This window comes from Lissotriton vulgaris, chromosome 2_1 (assembly GCF_964263255.1).
Source record: "Lissotriton vulgaris chromosome 2_1, aLisVul1.2, whole genome shotgun sequence".
NCBI lineage: Eukaryota > Metazoa > Chordata > Amphibia > Caudata > Salamandridae > Lissotriton > Lissotriton vulgaris.
The window spans coordinates 484,582,451-484,603,081 of record NC_141687.1 but is presented as its reverse complement, the minus strand read 5'-3'; positions in this window follow the sequence as shown (position 1 = coordinate 484,603,081).

Sequence of the window (20,631 nt, the reverse complement as noted above, 5' to 3'; positions counted from 1 at the left end):
GCCTTGGTATATTCCAATATATGCCAAAGACAGAAATGGAGGTGGTCCAACCAATTTTGTCCACAAATTGAGAAAGCGAGGAAGCATGTAAACAAATCTGTTTCAGCTTACATGAGAGACCATGGAATGGGCTCTCTGTACAACAACAACTTGCGTTACTACATGCAAGATATCTACAGAGGAGATGGAGTTCACTTCTCAGATGAGGGCAACAGAATTTTCATTCTGAATTTAAGACTGTGCATTGGTACCTACTTATAAGTACCTAAATGTACCATAAACCCAAAAGCTCTTCTCAGAGCTACCCTACATCTGATCACTCACAATTATTATTTTTCTCTAACTTTTTTCACTAATTTTCCACAAAATTCGCTCCCCGGAGCGCTACCCGGTTCGCTAACCGAAAGCTAACCTCGCGGAATTTTTTTTAAAAAAAAATTTTTTCCCGCACATATAAGCCTCCTCAGCCACGCTCAGAAAACCTAGGGGGTCAAGATAAGTCTACCATGACCCCTTCTACCCATTCTAAACATTATTTGCCCTCCATCTTGTATCTTAATGCGAACGAAACACAAAATGGTGGACTCCCGTGACGCTTAAGGTTCGCTAACCGGGCAGCTTCCGGGAAAGCGGTCCTAAAAAAAGGCGGGAAAGTAATTTACAGAAAAACGACTAGAGACACTCTCATCAAATATAGATTAGCTCATACTACATAACAATCCCTTCCATTCTCACAAATTTCATTGAAATTCCATTTAGCCATTTAGCCTGTAGACCTCTCCAAGTACCGTGAGGTAAATTACTTCACAAAACACATCTGAATTGTTGGAATTGACAACCAATGAAAATGTTACTTTCATTTTCTACTTTTATTACCTGACATTTGATTGGTTATATACCTGTATATATATAAAGGGAGAGAAGGAAACACAGCCATTTTGACTACTACTTCTTGTTGTACCTCCTATTTCAAAAGCTTCAAAAAACTTCAACTTCTTTGTGAAGGTAAGTTATAATTTAATATATTGTGCACTATGACTTAATATAGTAGACTTTTTCTGCTAGATATACACTATCCCTCTGTAGTAGTAATGTATTTAGATAGACTTCTCTGTTATAGTTATCAATGGAGTAAGGCTTGTCTTGGTTAAATCACATACACTTTTTTATAGTCCTATTTCCACTCTCATACTATACACTGCCAAAAGATAAATTCACTGATAAAAACTGCCTATCTAAAATTAATCCCAACAGTGCCCTATCTCTACTAATATATATTTTCTTATTCAAAATTTCAGGCAAAATGGAAGGCGAACAACAAGTTTCATTTTCGATTGAACTGAAGGAGAACAGCCAAGACAAACTTGATGACTTTATGGATGACAGTAGAGACCACGAACTTCTACAATGTGTTGAAGCAGTAGACAACTTGCTTCAAAATGAAAAACAATTACACCCTATAATAAATTATGACATTTCTGACAATGAAATGTTAGAAAATTTAATAAAATATGAAACACAATCATAATTAAAAAAAAAATAAACAAAGAAAACAAAAAAAAACAAGAAAAACAACAAACAATTAACATACAGTATTAGAAAAGTCTTTCATTCTTTTATCCATAAAGTTCGCTGCCCAGAAAGCTATCCGGTTCGCGAACTTGGCGCTTACCACGCAAAAAAAAATTTTTTTTTTTGGACCCTCTAGGCCCTTTTAAAACCTCCACATAAAACCTAGGGGGTCAACGAGGATCTACTATGCCCCCTTATGGTAATTTCCCCCTTTGTTTTGGCCTCCTCTTGTCTCTCGATCCTACCGAGAGACAAGATGGCGGCCGCTCCGGACTGTTTAGAATGTTGACAGACACCGGAGGGCCAATCAGCTTCTCATCGCAAAGTTCCGTTACGCGAAAGGTTCGCTAACCGGATAGCTGCCCGGAGCGCTGTTACAGATATATATCTTGATTTAAACGTTAATTTCTCAAAATCCATTGAAGCACATATATTGAGACCTAGCAAAGGCACATCGGGCTAACAGTCCCTACAATTTTGCCAAATTTCGTGAAAATCCATTCAGCCGTTCGGGCTAAAAGTGAGTCCAACCGCCCTATGGAAAATAACATGGGAAAAACGCGTTTTGGGACCCCCCTTTTTTCTCGGCCCCCCCTTGACGAACCCCCCCCAAATTTCCAGGAGCTGCTCAGAAACAAAATGTGCCATTTTCCTGAAAATTTCAGCCAATTCCGTCCACAAACGCCAAAGTTATTAGGCATAGAATTTTCAAAAGTCCCATAGAGAAAAAATCCTAACTATATATACCTACTGGCGACCGCCAGTAGGTAATATATATATATATATATATATATATATATATATATATATATATATATATATATATATATATATATATATATATATATATATCCAGTAGGTAATATATATATATATCGCCAGTAGGTATATATAGTTAGGATTAATTCCCTATGGCATTTCTGAAAATTCTATGTCTAATAACTTTGCCGTTTGTGGACGGAATCGGCTGAAATTTTCAGGAAAATGGCACAATTTGTCTCTGAGCAGCCCCTAAAAATTTGGGGGGGTTTCGTCAAGGGGGGGCCGAGAAAAAAGGGGGGTCCCAAAACGCGTTTTTCCCATGTTAATTTCCATAGGGCGGTTGGACTCACTTTTAGCTCGAACGGCTGAATGGATTTGCACGAAAATTGGCAAAATTGTAGGGACTGTTAGCCCGATGTGCCTTTGCTAGGTCTCAATATATGTGCTTCAGTGGATTTTGAGAAATTAACGTTTAAATCAAGATATATATCTGTAACAGCGCTCCAGGCAGCGATCCGGTCCGCTTACTTTTCGCGTTTCGGAACTTTGCGAGCAGAAAGCTGATTGGCTCTCCGATGTCTGTCAACATTCTAAACAGTCCGGAGCGGCCGCCATCTTGTCTCTCGGTAGGATCGAGAGAGAAGAAGAGGTGAAAAACGAAGGGGGAATTTAATGAAAGGGGGCAAGGTATCCCCCTCTTGACCCCCTAGGAATGTTGTTGGGGTTATTAAAGGGTCCCGTGGGGAAAAGAAAAAAAAAATGATTTTTCACGGTAGAAGCGCTTCACGGGCCGCGAACTGGGCCGCAAACTGGTAGCGAAACGGGAATTCGCCATTTTGTGCTTCGTTAATTAAATTACTAGGTATAAGGGGGTGCGGGAGACGTATCCTAATCCCCTATGTTTCCTGAGGGTGGCTGAGGAGGCTGATATATGTTGATACATCTCTTCCAGCGGCTGTGCGTGAGCTTTTTTTTTTTTTGCTGCGTGACAGTCCGGAGCGGCCGCCATCTTGTCTCTCGGTAGGATCGAGAGAGAAGAAGAGGTGAAAAACGAAGGGGGAATTTAATGAAAGGGGGCAAGGTATCCCCCTCTTGACCCCCTAGGAATGTTGTTGGGGTTATTAAAGGGTCCCGTGGGGAAAATAAAAAAAAATGATTTTTCACGGTAGAAGCGCTTCACGGGCCGCGAACTGGGCCGCAAACTGGTAGCGAAACGGGAATTCACCATTTTGTGCTTCGTTAATTAAAGTACTAGGTAATTATAAGGGGGTGCGGGAGACGTATCCTAATCCCCTATGTTTCCTGAGGGTGGCTGAGGAGGCTGATATATGTTGATACATCTCTTCCAGCGGCTGCGCCATCTTGCCTTTTTTCCAATGCCACAATTTTGTCGTGCACGGCAGCCATTTTAGATGCCAGGCTGGTCCCAGGCTATCACCTAACCCTGCGGATGTAGTTTATGGCCCCAGCTGTAGAGAATTCAGACATGCCAATCCTCCCGATTCAGGCGTGTGACTACTGATTTCAGTGCAAGTCTCCCGCCTCCCGATTTCTGCAAGCAAAAACCCGGGGGCATATTACGAACAACTAGCGATAATTTTTGTCTCTAACTTGTTTAGAGACAAAAATTATCGCCGTACATCGGCGATTTTTATCGCAGATAAACCTTGCTATTATCGCAGAAAAGTCAGCGATATTCATGTATTATCGAGCAAATGCTCTTAGCCATGTTATCCACCTCCCATTGGATAACATGGCTAAGAACTGCTCAGGGCAGGTGTTAGATTTTGGAGATATTCGCGCTTAGCGCGAATATCTCCAAAAGTTGGTAATAGAAGGTAGCGATGTTAGGGACTGTTTCCAGTCGCTAACATCTTGGCACGCCACTTTGCATGTCATTAGTGATAAGTATCACTGACATGCAAAGCGGGGCCCAAGATGGTCGCTATCTCCTTTTAGCTGTCACTAACTGGTGTTAGCGACAGCTTGGTAATAGGGAGATAATTTTATCTCCGCTTTCAAGGCTTTTAAAGCCAAAAAAGTGGAGATAAACCCCCTTGATAATATGCCCCACGATTCCTTGGGGGTTTCAGCTGACAGGGCTTGGTATTGTGTTACATGGTAATTTTTCCAGGAAACGTCAGAGGGTCGATGCAGGGGTTCTAGAAGAGGTGATAAACCATTTAAGCCTCATGAACAAGCGCATGGTCTTTTAAAGATTTGTGAAGTACTCGGAGCGGCGGTGTGTGTGTTTCCTCTTTCAGGAGCGGGCGGGGGGGCACTGCCAGCAACTTGCCAGGTCAGGTAGTGTTCAACACGTGCATCACCCTTTCTCTGCTTGCTATTGCGCTCCATGCTTCGGAAAGGTAAGAAAAAGAACGTGCATTTGAGTTTGAAATGTCCGATCCTGCAGCAGCACACTTCCAAAGCCCACACATGACAATAACCCGATTCAAGGCCCCATTCCCCCGTTTTTAAAAAAATAGATAACACTCCAACAAAGTAAGGTTATAAAACTTTATTAACTATTAACTTTAACGAACGGAACAAAAACTAAAAACATTTAAACATTTCTCAACACAAAAAGCAACAATGGTTAGAAGCTGTCTTTTGTGCGAATAGTCCCAAGGCAGCACAACGTGCAGAGTTCTGGACGGCACCCAGGTGATGTCGCCTGGGTGCCGCACTGGTTTAGGGATCCTACAATGCAGCACAGAAAAACAGCGTGGGGCGTCCCTGGTGGTGCGGGGGGAGGCCTCGTCAGTAGCGGTCTGTGTCCAGTGTCACATGGCTGACACAACATGTACGACAGGCACCCAGGTGATGTCCAGTAAACTGCCGCACTGGTTTTGGTATCCTACAATGCTGCTCCGAAAATTGGCGTGCGGCGGCCCGGGGGGGGGGGCGTGGGGGAGGCGGCGTGAACGGGCCTCCCCAGGTGGCGGCCATCTAGCTGAGTTGTGCCCGCTCTTGCGGCTACAGCGTCTCGCTCACCATGTTGTTGAGTTGCTCCCACTCTTGCAGTGCAGCGATAGGCGGCTGCCACATGGCTCTTAAAATGGCGGACGGCTCCTCGGTTTTGGGCCTGGTCCACTGAAATGGCCCTGGGACACTTTGGAACTCGGACGCTTGCCTGCTAGGGCTTGGGCTCCATTCTCGAAAAGCGTCCCCTCAGCCGTGAAGATTGTACAAAAGTCTTGGGGGCCCCCGACTCCCGCAGGCTTCCGGTGGGGAGCGGCTGCCATGATTGCTCGCGGAATGACCACGACGGAGCCACGAGATGGTGGTGCTCTCATGCTGACGCCAGCTTCAGTCTGAATGATCCAGAAACAAGGTGGGGCTTTCATCGTTTGGGAAAAAAAAATGTTCTAAACCAATGAAAAGTGTTATTTTTAGGTCATATGACCAAGCCTTCCATCTTTAGGAAACCAAAAGTAAAATGAACCAATGAAAAGTTTTATAAACAAGTCACATGACCTGTTATGCGGCATAGGGCTACAAAAAGCGTAGAAAATCCGTTGGCACGTGAGGCGGCGTCAGTAGCGGACCGATGTGCGAATAGGCCGAAGGCAGCACAACGGGCCGAGATCCGGATGGTACCGAGGTGGTGTCCAGCAAATTGCCGCACTGGTGTGGCCATCCTACAATGCTGCGCCGAAAGACGGCGTGTCCAGCTGAGTTGCGGTCACTGTTGCGGTACAGTGACTCGAACGCGCCGAGATCCGGATGGCACCGAGGTGGTGTCCAGCAAATTGCCGCACTGGTGTGGCCATCCTACAATGCTGCGCCGAAAGACGGCGTGTCCAGCTGAGTTGCGGTCACTGTTGCGGTACAGTGACTCGAACGCGCCGAGATCCGGATGGCACCGAGGTGGTGTCCAGCAAATTGCCGCACTGGTGTGGCCATCCTACAATGCTGCGCCGAAAGACAGCGTGTCCAGCTGAATTGCGGTCACTGTTGCTGTACAGTGACTCGAACGCGCCGAGATCCGGATGGCACCGAGGTGGTGTCCAGCAAATTGCCGCACCGGTGTGGCCATCCTACAATGCTGCGCCGAAAGACGGCGTGTCCAGCTGAGTTGCGGTCACTGTTGCGGTACAGTGAGTCGAACGCGCCGAGATCTGGATGGCCCCGATGTTGTGTCCAGCAAGTTGCCGCACAGGTGTGGCCATCCTACAATGCTGCGCCGAAAGTCGGCGTGGGGTGCCCCGTTGGCTTATGAGGTGATGTCAGTAGTGGACCGATGTGTGAATAGGTCGGAACCAGCACAAGGCGCCAAGATCCGAATGGCAAGTCCTGGATGTTGAGTGCCTCAGTTGAGAGTTCTGAGCAGTGCTTGTAAGACTGTCTGAAGCTTATTTGCACCTGCTGCAGCTTCACTAGGTCCGGCGGAACTTTTTTCCTTTTCCTTTCTGCTTCTTTTCCTACAATCCGTTTCATCTGAAGACACGATCAGGTCCCTGAATGTGTGCAGGGGGACGCTATTGATTGAATGAAAATGGCGGCTTGACACAAAGCTGACTCAAGCGTTACTGTTGGTGCTATACAGACAAAAATTGGTTTTCAGTTTGTACATTCTTCAGGTTTTTTTTTTCCATCCAAGTCTGATTGAGAGTTTGTAGAAAAATGGCTTCAGATTTTCCACATACTACTCTTCAACATTCTTCCTAAATGTAACAATGTGAAACTCACTAGGAGAACGGCTGTTTCTGTTTCCTTTCAAAATGCTGCCAACAATATTTTCTGAATGGAAGACACCATCTTGTAGCATAAAGGGCCGAAAGGCGTTCTGGTCTGGCCGATGGTTGGTGGAGACATTTTGACTATATCTTGGACCTGCCCGGCCTCGCCCAAAATGGCGCCGGTATAAATGGGACTCGTAACTCCTTGCCCGCAAATGTATATCTAGAAAATGTTATTGTAAGTGGCCCTGTTCTATTTTAATTACAAAATGTATGTCCACCGATTCCGCAACTGTTAGACACCTTAGTTCTTGCAACCTAATGGCCCGCTCGTTACATTCCTCTACAGTGTAAATGTCTCCTCATCATATACGATTTCAGTTTGCTCCGTGGCCGGCCCACGTGGTTATAGGCCCGTATTTGTATACTGACATTTTCACAATAAAGGTTTTTAAAACAAAACACGGTAGTAGTATTTACATTGGTAAAGTTTTTACTTTTAGTCACTGTTTTCGAATCAGTAAAAGGCAAGTGAAATAAAGCAGTCCAATTACATGACGGATAAAAGGTATAATATGTAGGAACGCAGTAAAGATAAATGGTCAAGGGCAGTTGTGTTTTTCATGTCTGCACCATAAAGTGATCGATAAGAATCTGATAATCAGGCGTATCGGCGACTAAGACAGCAGGCCGAATCTCTTTTACTCAACGGCTCCGTCATGGAAGGAAGAAACGCCCTTTTTCTCGAAAAAGGAATATATTTTACTTGCAAGACAGTTGTAAATTTTCCGGGAAAGTACATTAGCCTGGAATATTATAACATATGTTTGAAAAAAAAATATTGTTCGAAAATAATAAAAAGCGGAATTTTTAGGTCATATGACCAAGCTTTTCATCATTAAATTAACAAAAGTAAAATGAACCAATGAAAAGTTTTATTAACAAGTCACATGACCTGTTATGCTTACGTTACGCGCTGCGCGCCGCGCCTCGGATCACTTCCGGGTGCGCTAACGCGGCGTGTCATAAAACGCATTACGCGACAACGTAGGTCAAGAATATAGTCTAAATGTCTCCACCAACCAGCGTTCAGAACACAACCCCTTTCAGCAGTCCAAAAAGTTCTGTTAAATGACAACAGAGGGGACAGGCAACAAGAACCATCAGTCAAAGAGGGGAGGGCAAGTTCTTCTCTTCCGGGTCATGTTGGGGCGCTACCGGAACTGATCGAATTGGTAGTCTATAGTGTTTCTGGATGTTTCAGACTAAAGCTGGCGTCAGCATGAGACCACTACCATCTCGTAGCACCATCGTGGCCATTCCACGAGCAATCATGGCAGCCGCTCCCCACCAGAAGCCTGCGGGAGTCGGAGGCCCTCAAGACTTTTGTAGAATCTTCACGGCTGAGGGGACGCTTTTCGAGAATGGGACCCAAGCCCTATCAGGGAAGCGTCCGAGTTCCAAGGTGTCCCAGGGCCATTTTAGTGGACCAGGCCCAAAACCGAAGAGCCGGCCGCCATTTTGAGAGTCCTGTGGCAGCCGCCTATCGCTGCACTGCAAGAGCGGGCGCAACTCAACTACATGGTGAGCGAGACGCTGTAGTCGCAAGAGCGGGCGGTAAACAGCTGAATGGCGGAAGAGGCACAGTGTAGCAAAAGCGGGCGGAATGGCAACTAAAACGATAAAGGGGCGCCCCACTACAGCTTGTCTTCAGGTCAAACGGATTGTGGGACAAGGTCCAGAATTGAAGAGTCATCAAAAGGCAAAAAGTTCCGCCGGACCCCGGGAGCCGGCCGCCTATGTCGGGGGCGATCTCAGGCTACACCAGTGCTATAAGACTTGGGGAGGGTGTCGGAGCCAAGCGTCTTCTCCGAGTCCATGGCCATCACACCGCCCCTCAGGGGCCTCCGTCAAGCTGTTTAGGAAGGTAACATATCACATTGTTTTCTAATGCAGTCAGGTCCACAAACGACACTCACTTACTTTGAGAATAGTGAAGCTGCAGTAGGTGGAAATAAGCTTCAGACAGTGTTACAAGCACTGCTCAGAACTCTTAACTATGGCACCCAACATCCAGAACTTATGCTATTTGAGAATGGCAGTGACATCGAAGCATCTCAGGGACCAAAACCATTAACGTACTTTCACGTATGAAAATCTTACTTGGGGAGGGGGCAGGAGCGAAGCGCCCCCTCCCAGTCAGCGCCACCACACCGTATGTTGAAAATCTGAAGCCATCGTTCTACAAAGTCAACCAAACTTGGATTGAAAAATCTAGAAAAATGAACAAACTGAAAACCAGTTTTGGTCTGCATAGCATCAGTAGCAACGCTTGAGTCAGCTTTGTGTCAAGCCGCCATTTTGATTCAACAAAGCACAGGCATTGAAAAAGGCTGAAATTCAGAACTCTAAACTATGGCACCCAACATCCAGGAGCTTGCCATCCGGATCTTGGAGCCTTGTGCTGCTTTCGATCTATTCACACATCGGTCCACTACTGACATCATCTTATAAACCAACGTTATGTAAATAGTTTTTTAATAAAATGTTTTACCCTGTTTCTTTGCTGGTGTGTTGTCTATATTTTTAATATTTGCATAGGGTTTGTCGTTATTTTGTGCGGGATGGGTGATGGAGCCGAGCTGTCTTGCAGCCCTCATGGTGTGGAGCTCAGTTCATCTCACTATTTTCGTATTCCTCATGAAGGGTTGTTCCTAATATTTCTATTTTAGCGAGGTCAAAAAGAGATCCAATTAGTGGCCTACTGATTTTGTTCGATTACTTTTATTTTTTTACAAGATTTTTCACTATCTGCAAAGGCTAAGCAGAGTATTGCGACTTTGTGCTTGTTTGTAAATAGAGAATGATCCAAAGAGAACCAATTCTAAAACAGTAAATGCTTGGACAACAATCAATCAAATGGAGAGACAAGGAGGCACGACGGATTACAACGGGGGTAAAGGCCTGCGTTAACTACCCTTCAGTATCTGCAAAGAGAGAGTACTACTAAGACAAAAGAGGGGAGGGGGGGGTGCAGCGTTCAAAGCACATCAGCGTGCATAAATACGAAAATGTTTTTATCTATCACGTACTTGACATTTTAAAGCTTTTCATATTTGCTATTAAAAAACCAATGAAATTCACAGAAAAAACCATAGGTTATAGTGGATATATAGTTAGGAATTTGCATTTACAAAACCTTGAAAATTCAATGAAAAAACCATTGGTTTTAGGCCATATATAGTTAGGAATTAGCATTTACAAAACCTTATTTTACTCGCATAAAACCATTGAAATTCCATATATAGTTAGAAGCGCTAACTATATATCGCGCACCCGCAATCCACTGCTGATGATGTCACATATTACATCATTCATGACATGGTCAGTGACATCACTGATGACATCACTGATGACATCTCAAATGACATCACTGATGACATCACTGATGACAACTCAAATGACATCACTGATGACATCTCAAATGACATCACTGATGACAACTCAAATGACATCACTGATGACATCTCATTTGTCATCACTGATCACATCACTCATGTGATAATACAATGAACCTCTCCAGACTCTAATATAACCTTACATACACTCAGTATAAACAGACACTCACAGACTGTCACTCATCCATGGAGTTACTCACACACCTAGTCAGTCATGCAAAGAATCAATCACACCTCCATTTCCTCAACTATACAGTTATACACATCTTACTTATTCAAACATATAATAACACATATTTACTCTCTTATATAATCCCTGATACAAGCTCACAGTGATCGATACAGCCACTCACACATTCACTGGCTCTTATGTTCAGTTATTTATATATCTCAACTCTCACATGTATTGTGTTTTACATACGTACTTACTTGCACATGTAGCAATGAGAAATCCATTCACTCACCAACACACCCATGCACAGTTAACCGCCCATATAGCTGTTTCCACATGCACTCTTGAACTCATACTCCTAGTGAATCAACTGCTTACACATCTATGCACAGAGTCACGCACCTCCCAGCCACCCACACACACACTCAGCCTCCCATTCAAATACTTGGGCAACCAATCAATAACCCATATGGCCACTCTTATAGCTACTGATCAACACATGCAGCAGCTTACACAACAACAAACATACTGATGCACAAATTAAGACAGTTTAGTCACTAACCCATGCACTCAGTGAGACACATTTAATCACTCTTTCATACAGTCAGTCATGCACCTACTAAATTCTTCATCCAGACACTTATACATCCACTCATTCTTCAATATGTAAAACATATTTAAACTTTACAGACACATACAATCACTGGATGTTGTGATCAGTGATGTCATCAGTGATGTCATTTGAGATGTCATCAGTGATGTCATCAGTGATGTCACTGACCATGTCATGAATGATGTAATATGTGACATCATCAGCAGTGGATTGCGGGTGCGCGAAATATAGTTAGCGCTTCTAACTATATATGGAATTTCAATGGTTTTATGCGAGTAAAATAAGGTTTTGTAAATGCTAATTCCTAACTATATATGGCCTAAAACCAATGGTTTTTTCATTGAATATATATATATATATATATATAACATTTCTATGGCTAAATGAAACCCCTCATTTTGTTCCTTTGCAAATTAAATGTTTTAAGTTTTAACACTTTATTCCAATCAAGATGACTTCAGTTGTGCCATACTTTTGTCATAAGTAAGACTGTTAGCGCTCTAGTTGTTCAGTCTGGGACATTCTGTCACTGGGCTATAGTTGAGCTACATCTGGCTGATATTTGGGCTACATTTGGTTTTTTTTGTCTCTGGTGGCCATCTTTGGGCTACATTGGGCTACATTGGGCTACATTTGGGCTCTAACATATATATAGCCCAATGTAGCCCAATATATATTTTTCAAAGTTAATTTTCGTAAAAACCACTGGAGCATATATCTTGAGACACAGCAAAGGCACATCGGGCTACCAGTCCCTACAATTTTGCCAAGTTTTGTGGAAATCCATTCAGCCGTTCGAGCTAAAAGTGAGTCCAACCGCCCTATGGAAAACTCAATGTTAAAAACATGTTTTGGGACCCCCCTTTTTTCTCGGCCCCTGCTTGACAAAACCCCCCCAAACTTTCAGGGGACGCTCAGAAACAAAATGCGCCATTTTCCTGAAGATTTCAGCCAATTCAGTCCATCAACGCCAAAGTTATTCAACATAGAATTTTCAGAAATCCCTATTCAAAAAAATCCTAACTATATATACCTACTGGCGACCGTCAGTAGGTAATATATATATATATATATATATATATATATATATATATATATATATGTCGGTCGCCAGTAGGTATATATAGTTAGGATTTTTTCTCTATGTAACTTTTGAAAATTCTATGTCTAATAACTTTGGCGTTTGTGGACGGAATCGGCTGAAATTTTCAGGAGCATGGCACATTTTGTTTCTGAGCAGCTCCTGATAATTTGGGGGGGTTTCGTCAAGGGGGGGGCCGAGAAAAAAGGGGGTCCCAAACGCGTTTTTAACATTGAGTTTTCCATAGGGCGTTTGGCCTCACTTTTAGCTCGAACGGCTGAATGGATTCGCACGAAACTTGACAAAATTGTAGGGACTGTTAGCCCGATGTGCCTTTGCTGGGTCTCAATATATGTGCTCCAGTGGATTTTGAGAAATTAACGTTTAAAAAAACAGATATATCTGTGACAGCGTTCCGGATAGGGCTCCGGTTCGCGAACTTTTCGCGTAACGGAACTTTGCGTAGCAAAGCTGATTGGCTCTCTGGTGTCTGTCAACATTCTTAACAGTCCGGAGCGGCCGCCATCTTGTCTCTCGGTAGGATCGAGAGACAAGAGGAGGAGAAAAACGAAGGGGGAATTTAATGAAAGGGGGCAAGGTAGACCCTTCTTGACCCCCTAGGAATGATGTTGGGGTTACTAAAGGGTCGCGTGGGGCAAATAAAAAAATATTGATTTTTTGCTGTAGAAGCGCTTTCCGGTTGGCGAACCGGGTAGTGAACCGGGACTCGAAACGGGAATTCACCATTTTGGGTTTCGATTTAATTAAATTACAAGATGGAGGAAAAACAATGTGAGAAATGGGTATAAGGGGGTACGGGAGACGTATCCTGACCCCCTATGTTTTCTGAGGGTGGCTGAGGAGGCTCATATATGTTGATACTTGTTTTCCAGCGGCTGAGCGCGAGCGTTTTTTTTTTTTTTTTTGCTGCATGACGTCTGTTAACGTTCGATTCGAAGGAAATCAGGAAGTGTTGACCGCCATTTTGACACTGCGAGTAAATATATTGTTAAAAAGAATTGTCTGTGCCATCTTGCTTTTTTTCCAATGCCACACTTTTGTCGTGCACGGCAGCCATTTTAGATGCCTTGACCAGACCCACTCTCTGCACGCCGCCGATCGTGACGTCTGTTAACGTTCGATTCGAAGGAAATCAGGAAGTGTTGACCGCCATTTTGACACTGCGAGTAAATATATTGTTAAAAATAATTGTTATAAATTAATTCGTATTAATAAACATTGTCTGCGCCATCTTGCTTTTTTTCCAATGCCACACTTTTGTCGTGCACGGCAGCCATTTTAGATGCCTTGACCAGACCTACTCTCTGCACGCCGCCGATCCTCAGCATGGCTCACCACCCTCGCAAGCATCTCCCCCACGCACTGGTCACCCCCGCTCTCTGTCTTATGCATGGGCCATAAGCCTCCCCCCATCTGTGCTGCTCTTCCCTGAGAATCACACCCCTGTGCCCGCCCGTCACCACCCTTTCACCCTATTCACTACCGCACCCTCTGACATTCCTCTTCCTTTGTGTCTGATTGTCCAGGCCGGTCCCAGGCTATCACGTAGCCCTGAGGATGTAGTTTATGGCCTCAACTGTAAAGAATCACCCCTCTTCAAAGGAGTTACAGTAGATCAAGGCCCCCACCCGTCACACCACACGTGTTCCTACTATCTGATAACCATCCTGTATTGTGATTGGGGAGGGGATTCTCACTGTGAGGGTGTGTGGGTCCGAGCCTGAAGGTTCCAGGATGCCTTTTTGTACATCAAAGTCTTCACAATTATGTGTCACATTAAAAATATATAGCACTCCAACAAAGTAGTAGGATTATAACACTTTAATAACTTATAAATATATACATCGCAACAAAAACAGTAAACACCTTAACATTTTTTTTATTAAAACAGAAGCAACAATGGTCAGTAGCGGTCTGTTGTGCGAATAGTCCCAAGGCAGCACAACGTGCTGAGTTCTGGACGGCACCCAGGTGATGTCACCTGGGTGCCGCACTGGTTTTGGTATCCTACAATGCTGCTCCGAAAAACGCAGTGGGGCGCCCCAGGGGGGTGGGGGGGGGGGAGGTGGCGTGAACAGGGCTCCCCAGTTGGATGCTAATCTGTTGTAGTGGGGCGCCCCTTTAGCGTTTCACTTGCCATTCAGCGGTTTTCCACCCGCTTTTGCTGCACTGTGCCTCGTCAGTAGCGGTCTGTTGTGCAAATAGTCCCAAGGCAGCAGAACACGCTGAGATCTGGACGGCACCCAGGTGATGTCCAGTAAGTTGCCGCACTAGTTTTGGTATCCTACAATGCTGCTCCGAAAAACGGCGTGAGGCGCCCCGGGGGGGGGGGAGGCGGTGTGAATGGGCCTCCCCAGGTGGAGGCTCGTCTGTTGTAGTGGGGCGCCCCTTTACCGTTTCAGTTGCCATTCCGCCCGCTTTTGCTACACTGTGCCTCATCCGCCATTCAGCTGTTTACCGCCCGCTCTTCGTCTCGCTCACCATGTAGTTGAGTTGCTCCCACTCTTGCGGTGCAGCGATAGGTGGCTGCCACTGGACTCTTAAAATGGCGGCCGGCTCTTCGGATTTGGGCCTGGTCCACTAAAATGGCCCTGGGACACCTTGGAACTCGGATGCTTGTCTGCTAGGGCTTGGGCTCCATTCTCGAAAGCGTCCCCTCAGCCTTGAAGATTCTACAAAAGACTTGGGGGCCCCCGACTCCCGCAGGCTTCCGGTGGGGAGCGGCTGCCACGATTGCTTGCGGAATGGCCACGACGGAGCTACGAGATGGTGGTGCTCTCATGCTGATGCCAGCTTCAGTCTGAAACATCCAGAAATACTGTAGACTATGAATTCGATGAGTTCCGGTGGAGCCCCAACGTGACCCGGTAGGGAAGAACTTGCCCTCCCCTTTTTTGAGTGATGGTTCTTGTTGCCTGTCCCCTCTGTTGTCATCTAACGGAACATTTTTTGATTGCCGAGTGAGAAAATAAAAGGTGGGTCTTTCATCGTTTGGGAAAAAAAAAATCTTTTAATCCAATGAAAAGTGTTATTTTTAGGTCATATGATCAAGCCTTCCATCATTAGGAAACCAAAAGTAAAATGAACCAATGAAAAGTTTTATAAACAAGTCACATGACCTGTTATGCAGCTTTGGGCTATAAAAAGCGTACAAAATCCGTTGGCCCATGAGGCGGCGTCAGTAGCGGACCGATGTGCGAATAGGCCGAAGGCAGCACAACGCGCCGAGATCCAGATGGCACCGAGTTGGTGTCCAGCAAGTTGCACTGGTGTGGCCATCCTACAATGCTGCACCGAAAGACGGCGTGAGGTGCCCGGGGGGAGGCGGCACGAACGGCCCTCTTCCGCCTCCCCAGGTGGAGGCACCTCATCTGCAGTGCAGCGCCCCTTAGCGTTTCACTCGCCGTCCAGCCGAGTTGCGCCCGCACTTGCTGCTACAGTAGGTTGAAGGCAGCACAACGCGCCGAGATCCGGATGGCACCGAGGTGGTGTCCAGCAAGTTGCCGCACTGGTGTGGCCATCCTACAATGCTGCGCCGAAAGACGGCGTGTCCAGCTGAGTTGCGTTCACTCTTGCTGCTACAGTACGCCGAAGGCAGCCCAACGCGCTGAGATCCGGATGGCACCGAGGTGGTGTCCAGCAAGTTTCACTGGTGTGGCCATCCTACAATGCTGCGCCGAAAGACGGCGTGTCCAGCTGAGTTTCTCCCACTCTTGCGGTACAGTGACTCGAACACGCTGAGATCCGGATGGCACCGAGGTGGTGTCCAGCAAGTTTCACTGGTGTGGCCATCCTACAATGCTGCGCCGAAAGACGGCGTGTCCAGCTGAGTTTCTCCCGCTCTTGCGGTACAGTGACTCAAACGCGCCAAGATCCGGATGGCACCGAGGTGGTGTCCAGAAAGTTGCCGCACTGGTGTGGCCATCCTACAATGCTGCGCCGAAAGACGGCATGGGGTGCCCGGGGGTGAGGGGGAGAGGCGGCGTAAACGGACCTCTTCCGCCTCTCCAGGTGAAGGCATCTCATCTGCAGTTTGATTTGGTGGATAATCCCCGACCTGCCAGTACATCCACCATTGAAGTGGCAGTGTCAGGTACACAGACAAAATATCGAGTTTTAAATATCGATATACAATAATATCGAAGTTTAAATATCGATGGGACAAAATATCGAAGGTAAGTAATATCGACAGTCTTAATATCGATATGAGTATGATATCAGTAATATCGAAGTTTTAAATATCGATGTCAATAATATCGAAATAAATAACTTCGATGTTACTAATATCAATTTTTAAATAAATTTAGTGTATATTATATTGTATTTATTATGTTTTATTATTTATTTTTAATGTAATTTAATTAAATATTGTCTTTTACTACTGTAGCGGGTTGTGGGTTTATAGGGGAATAGGGTAGGAAGTAATTTAATTATGTTAAATTAATTATTAATTAGTAGGAATTATTAATTATTTAATTTTTAATTAATTTTTAATAAATTTTAATTAATTGATTAATTGATAAATATGTTCTGTAACGGGTTATGGGTTTATAGGGGAATAGGGTGGGAAGTAATTTAATAATAATTAATTAATTAATATATGTTTGTACATATTTTAATTAATAATTAATTGGTAATTAATTTATATTAATTAGTTAATTAATTAATATAATTTTGTACATATTTTTAATTATTAATTAGTTGGTAATTAATTAATATTAATTAGTTAATTACATTTTTATAGTAATTTTTTTATATAATTTTTTGTTATTCTTAATTAATTAATTGGGAAAAATAATATTAATTATTAAATTAAATTAATTACAGCTAATGTGCTAATATATTTACTTTATTGTTATTGTTAATTAATAATTAATTGGTAATTAAATAATATTAATTAATTTTGGGTAAAGGAGTATTTTTAGGGTTCAGGGTCAGTTTTCAGTTTTTGGGTAAAGGGGTATTTTTAGGGTTCAGGGTCAGTTTTCAGTTCTTGGGTAAAGGGGTATTTTTAGGGTTCTTGGTCAGTTTTCAGGTTTTGGGTAAAGGAGTATTTTTAGGGTTCAGGGTCAGTTTTCAGTTTTTGGGTAAAGGGGTATGTTTAGGGTTCAGGGTCAGTTTTCAGTTCTTGGGTAAAGGGGTGTTTTTAGGGTTCAGGGTCAGTTTTGGGTTTTTGAGGTACAGGGATATTTTTAGGGTTCAGGGTCAGTTTTGGGATTTTGGGGTACAGGCGTACAGGGTAAAAACAAAAAAAAATTACATTAAATCAATTTAATAACATTAAAATAAATAAAATTACATTAAATTATTAAGTGTTTTATTTATTTTAAATGTATATGTATTAGTTTTAATTTTGTTTTAATATTTATATTTAATATTTGTAAAATTAAATGTATTTTAAAATTATTTTTACATTATTATTAATACATTTAAAAAAACGATATTTTTAATACCGATATTTTTGTACTACAATATTATTTTTTCGATATTTTTGTACTTACCTTTATGAAGATATGATTCCGATATTTTTGATGTCGATATTTTTGTGCCGATATTTTTGTATTTCGATATTCTGTCTGTCGATATTATGTCAGACATTCCAGTGTCAGAATCAGAGGCAAGGGAAACGGTTCTAAATCTTCAGAAGAACTTTGGACAAATGAAAATGACATGTTTAACTTGCGGCAAATTAATTTCATGTGGAGAGAGGAGTGTTATTCTAATCAATAGAGCTTATGAACATCATCATAGTCGCTGGTTGGTGGAGACATTTTGACTATATCCTGGACCTGTCCGGCCTTGCCCAAAATGGCGCCGGTATAAATGGGACTCGTAACTCCTTGTTGTGTACTGGTTGCCCAACCTTGATATCACGAGATACGTATTCAGTTTTGAAGCACATGGCGGGCGGGGACGAGTACTGATTGAACATTTGGACATCCCTATTGATATTAAGTTCTGATGTAATATTGATTACTGTACTATTGAAAGTTCGATTTAACGTCACCCATGGTACTTGCCCGCAAATATATATCTAGATAATTTTATTGTAACTGGACCTGTCGTACTTTAATTATAAAATGTACGTCCACCTTAGTTCTTGCAACCTAATGGGCTGCCCGTTACGTTGTTCTACAGTGTAAATGTCCCCTCATCATATACGATTCCAGTTTGCTCCGTGGCCGTACCACGTGGTTATAAACATGGTAGTAGTACTTACATTGGAAAAGTTTTGAATAATAGCCACTGTTTTCGAATCAGTAAAAGGCAAGTGAAATAAAGCAGTCCAATTACATGACGGTTAAAAGGTATAATACGCAGGAACGCAGTAAAGATAAATGGTCAAGGGCTTTTGTGTTTTCTACTCCTGCAACATAAAGTGATCGATAAGAATCTGATATTCAGGCCTATCGGCGATTAAGACAGCAGGCCGAGCCTCTTTTGCTCAACGGCTCCCTCATGGGACGAAGAAACGCCCTTTTTCTCGAAATAGGAATATTTTACTTGCAGGACAGTTGTAAATTTCCCGGGAAAATACATTAGCCTGGAACATTATAACATATATGTTTAAGAATTTTTTTTTTTCGAAAGCAATGAAAAGCGTTATTAAGACCAAGCCTTTCATCATTAGAATAATAAAAGTAAAATGAACCAATGAAAAGTTTTATTAACAAGTCACATGACCGGTTATGCTTATGTACGCGCTGCGCGCCGCGCTCTGGATCGCTTCCGGGAAGCTGCGCCTTGCGCACGGGAGTACTTCCGGGTGCGCTAACGCGGCGCGTCATATGACGCATTACGCGACAACGCAGGTCCAGAATATAGTCAAAATGTCTCCACCAACCAGCGGTCGGAACACAACCCCTTTCAGTAGTCCAAAAAGTTCTGTTAAATGAAAACAGAAGGGACAGGCTACAAGAACCTTCAGTCAAAGAGGGGAGGGCAAGTTCTTCTCTACCTGTTCACGTTGGGGCTCCACCGGAACTTATAGAATTTGGGCGGGGTGGGTGGCAGAGCCGAGCTGTCTTGCAGTCATCATGGTGTCGAGCTCAGTTCATCTCACTAGTTTCGTATTTCTCATGAGGGGTTGTTCCTAATGTTTCTATTTTAGCGAGGTCAAAAAGAGATCCCATTAGTGGCCTACTGATTTTGCTCGATTCCTTTTGTTTTTTTACAACGATTTTTCACTATCTGCAAAGACTAAACAGAGTATTGCGACTCTGTGCTTGTTTGTTATTAGAGAATGAAGCAAAGAGATCCAATTCTAAAACAGTAAATGCTTGGATAACAATCAATCAAATGGAGAGAGAAGCAGGCACGACGTATTACAACGGGGGCAAAGGCCTGCGTTACCTACCCTTCACTATCTGCAAAGAGAGAATACTCCTAAAAGAAAAAAAGGGGGGGGGGGCAAAGTTCAAAGCGCATCAGCGTGCATAGACATGAAAATGTTTTTATCTACCACGTACTTGACATTTTAAAGCTTTTCATATTTGCTATTAAAAAACCATTGAAATTCACTGCAAAAACCATAGGTTATAGACCATATATAGTTAGGAATTAGCATTTACAAAACCTTAATTTACTCGCACAAAACCATAGAAATTTGCATATATAGTTAGTTGCAATAACTATATATCGCGCACCCGCAATCCACTGCTGATGATGTTACATATTACATCATTCATGACATGGTCAGTGACATCACTGATGACATCACTGATGACATCTCAAATGACATCACTGATGACATCACTGATGACATCAATCATGTGATAATACGATTAACCTCTTCAGACTCTAATATAACCTTAGATACACTCAGAGTAAACAGACACTCACAGATTGTCACTCATCCATGGAGTTACTCATACACCTAGTCAGTCATGCAAAGAATCAATCACACCTCCATTTCCTCAACTATACAGTTATACACACCTTACTTATTCAAACATATTCTAACACATATTTACTCTCTTATACAATCACTGATACAAGTTTTCAATGGTCCATGCAGCCACTCACACATTCACTAGCTCTTATACACAGTAATTTATATATGTGAACTCTCATATGTTCTTTGTTTTACATATGTACTTACTTTGACATGTAGCATTGAGATATCCATTCACTCACCAATACACTCATGCACACAGTCAACCACCCATACAGCTGTTTCCACATGCAGTTTTGAACCCATACATCTAGTGAATCAACTGTTCATACATCTATGCGCAGAGTAACACACCTCCCAGGCACCCACACACACA